Here is a 4,394-nt window from a genome sequence, read left to right as displayed (position 1 = left end):
CTTCTAAGTTAACCGTATCCTCCTGAGCATGTGCCATGGCTCTTTCCACTTCAATCATGGCAGTGGCAGCTTCATTTTCGATAACTGGTCCTCCTAGTGGATCCTGACTCAATGAAACAGAACTCTGACTGTCCTGAGAATTGTCTCTAGCAATCTCGGCTGCAATTGTTGCTTCCTGCTCGATTTCTGCATTCAACATTTCTAGGTATTTTGGAAAAACAGGACATTCTATATACTCCTTGGCTGCATTGAAAGAGTCTTCGTAACAGAGGAAATCTCTAAGCAGTTCCTCTTCTGCACGCCAAGGCTTGAAAAGTTGCAAAAGAGCTAAATAGAAAAACTCTTTTCTTTCTGGAGATTCGCAATTCAATTTTCGATGATTTACCAATTGACATTTTCTTTGCTTGACCAGACATCCCTCACTTCCAATTACAGCATACACTCCTTTATCAATATCTTCTTTGATGTTCCTCTTGAAAATGTAATTTTGTAGAACCTCATATAGACAAACATTCTCCAGGTGACTGCTTCTATTTGGATAATATGTATCAAAATGTTGGTCTTCAAAATATCTGTACTGCTTTGCTCCTTCTCCGCCAAATACTCAATTTCCCGTACAGGTTTCAGAACTCGATTACGCGTTGCAGCAAGACCAAGACTCGCCCAAATGATACTCCTAGATTTGGCATAGAGACTTGCTGAAGATAACCGGTCAGAACATTCGTGAGCTCCGATTTCTCGATGCGACAACATCTTCAGACTGAAACTGTACAACTTCTTACTGAGGCTCTTTTCAAGGGAAATGTCCTCCCACATATCCTTCAGTTCTGTCTTTTCTTTTTTTGTGATGTAAGCCGTCACATACCGAGCCACAGCCATACAGTTGTCAGCCACAAACTGTATATCCATGTTAGCATTCCACATGGACAAAATCACTGGGTTGTAGTCGTTGATGTACTTGGACTCTTCGTTTCTTTTCAAATTGTATGTATTTTTGGGTGATTTCCTCGTCACATTATGTCGCAGCGAAGACATCAAATTGTTCACTCTTCCTTTAGATATCACCGATCGTGGAAATCCAAAACGACATTTGGTGTAGTACTTGTTCTTGTTTCTGAATTTACGACGACAGTACTTTCCAGAACGATGGCTTTGAAACCGTAAAACTTGTTCTCTTAGACTTTTGTCTTCCTTTGTCTTTGGAACAGCACATGTAGAATACTGTTCTATGAAATTCATCACTAAGTCATCCGGATCTGTTCCAAATTTGGGTGCATCTTTGATCCATAGCAGCATATGTATATGAGGAGCACCTCTTGCTTGATACTCCTTTCTCCAGAAGAAATCCAACACCTCTCCAAGAGGTGGATTTTTCTTGTTCGTGATGAAAGACATCATAGCTTCAAATCTATGATTGAAGTACCTGCATACATTCACTGGATCCAAAGAGCACAGTTCTCCGGGTGTCTTGAATTCAATATTTTCAATGTTTCCATTTGCCTCTCGTAGAAATTCAAGTAAGTCTTCCCAGCCATACTCAGCACAGCTGAGAGTAAGGAACCATGTGGGAGTTCCTAAGTTCCTCAGCATACATTTTAAGTCACCATGACGGCGGTACCAATACTCATTAGTACCACGCTGACATGCCATGAGATTAATTAGGTGAGAATCCAAAATACTGTCTTGCACATTGACTTTATCCATAAAGTCCCTTGCCGAGATATTTCGCAGTTGTACACCACTTTTCAAGATGTGGTTCACTGCATAAGACAGTCCAGACAGATCACTTTCAAACAGTAGATGAAACAAATAGGGAATGCATTGACGAAACCTAGGATCTTCTGCATACAATCGTAAAGTCAGGTATTCAGAAGCAGGAATTTGATCAGGTCTCTCATCATATCATCCTCCTCGACCTGTGGGAAATAACTGTGTAAAACATCGAGCTTCCAAACTTTCCTCCCAAACACTAATGGGACTCCCTTTGGCTTGTTTCATTTGAAACAACTCAATAGCATTCCCCATGACTTCCTTGGAATGCAAAGGATGAACACTATAATGTTCATATATTTATTCATTTTTAGAGGTTTCTACTTTCTCAATTTGTCCAGCACACAAATCGCTGTCCTCTTCTTCACTTACTTCCTCTTCTGCAACACATACATTCTTGTAGTACTCGTTGTTTTTTATCAAATACAATGTTGCCTTTTTACATCCACTAAATCTTGCCAGATTTTCTTACTCTTTGTCGGAACCCCATTAACTAGGATAACCAGAGGTTCCTCTTCCACTTTCTCTACTCCAATTGTATTAATGTTTTTCTTCAAATCTAAAGGCAAATAAACAACTCTTCCCTTTAATCCTCTTTGTAAATCTGATGGAGGCAATTTCCCTGTCTTTGGCTCCATTCGTACAATAGCCTGAAAGGGATGCACACTTTGAATCAAAATAGATTCATGAGTATTTAAATCCTTCAATTCAGAAGGAATGTCAACCAATTCCAGATTATTATGAACCGCTCTAGCAGGCATCCAGTTTTGGTTTAATTTGTTAAAACAATAAGTACACATACGTTGGTCCGATCCCAAATCAAAACAATTTTCTACCATCAAGTATGTGACAAAATCCTTCCATTCATTATTGTTTTCCATTTCACTTTTTGCATATAAATCCACTAACTTAGTCTGATTCTTTTAATAAGTCCGTCGACAACACACACAAGTGAAATTAGGCCTCTCACTTGATTTCACCTGAAAGATGGAAATTTCCTTGTGAAACTTATCTATATTAGAAATCTGTACACTCTCTTCCACATTACCTTCTTCTACTGGGTCAATTTCAACATTGTTCTCTATACTAGCAAAGTAACAGAACTCAATTTCTTCACAAATATTCTTCACATGTAGTTCAGAACCATGCAAAAGAGCACTGCTTAATTGTTTAAGCATAATTGCTGGACTCTTAGCATAATACAACATTCTGACTAATTTCCTCACTTTATTATGATGCACTGCTAGCATCCTGAAATGATGAAAAACACTCTGGCATACTCTTCTGGAAAGACAAGCCAGTGAATGACCATGCAAACCTGTTACTTCTCTCACTCTGCAAGGATCTAATTCTTGCAACAACTTCATTTTCTGTTTTAAACTTTTCTTATTAAATGTACGAACAAAATCACAATGCAAATTGATGCAATCCTGTCGCACACTGCAAACACTACTACACTTCCAGGTGTACACTGGACCCTTAGGACGTCTTCCTAAAACCTCATCACCTAACACCTCTTCTGCATCTGCAGACACAAGTTTTTCTTTTTCAACCGGACAACCGTCTTTCACCTCATATACTCGACCACTGGTGTCAACTGCATGCACCAAATCATTGTCCTGGAAGTAACTCTCCTCATTGAAAAATGCCTCATAACTTGAACTATGTATCCATTCTCCTGAAAAAACTTCACAAAAATTACTACGATTAACTACTCTCTTCCATCTACTATTTGATTTGAAATCATAAATTACCTTGTTTAGTTTCCTAATTCTATTGATTACCAAAATAAATAACTTTCGCTTAATTTCGAAAGCCTGATCAATAATTTTCTCTACATTTTTCTTTTTCTTATATAATGCCACTTTCTGTTGACCTTTCTTAATATTTTTTAACAAATTGACAATTATCCTGTTGCGGAACATTGGTCTACGAATGTCCCTGAACTGATTTTCCCTTCTACTGCCATGCACAGAGTTATCTCCTGCTGTAGCAGAAACTTTTTTGACGGGCCTTTCCTTTTCCTTTAAATTGTCTCTCTTCTTCTGCACTAAAACATGTTCTGTAGTGGTATTTTTTTGGCAGCGAATTCTTTTTAAAAATGATTTCATTTTCTTACCCGGAGCTTTTTTGGTGACTTGAAACGATTTTATAGTAGAGGACTGCTGCAAATCTTTACCAAGGTGGAGTGTAAGTCGCTTTGCTTCTTTTTTTCTCCTCTGCCTTGTGGGCATTTTTGAATTTTTCAAAAGATCTTCAGTTGAATCTGTGGAAAAAAAATTTAAAAATTGTTATTAACCACTATTACCAAACAGTAAACCAATAACAGTAGGCAAACAATTAACACACTAGTTGTCAATTCTACCTACAGTAATTTAACAACATAGACACATTTTAAACTCTCAAATAGTAGCAATGGAATGGAATGCTTCTACATATGACCTGTGCTCTGTTTATATGTTAATCTCAACTAATTTCGAGACTCTATTACACAGTTATATTAAAGACACTTCACACAGGGTGTTTTTGAAAACTTTTATATAATTTTAATTCAACATCTTGAGATTGTTCCTCATCTAGAGATTATTCCACATCTAGAGATTGTTCCTCATCTAGAGATTGTT

The sequence above is a fragment of the Lissotriton vulgaris genome, chromosome 4_1, assembly GCF_964263255.1.
Source record: "Lissotriton vulgaris chromosome 4_1, aLisVul1.2, whole genome shotgun sequence".
NCBI classification, from domain to species: domain Eukaryota; kingdom Metazoa; phylum Chordata; class Amphibia; order Caudata; family Salamandridae; genus Lissotriton; species Lissotriton vulgaris.
This window is presented reverse-complemented; position numbering follows the sequence as displayed.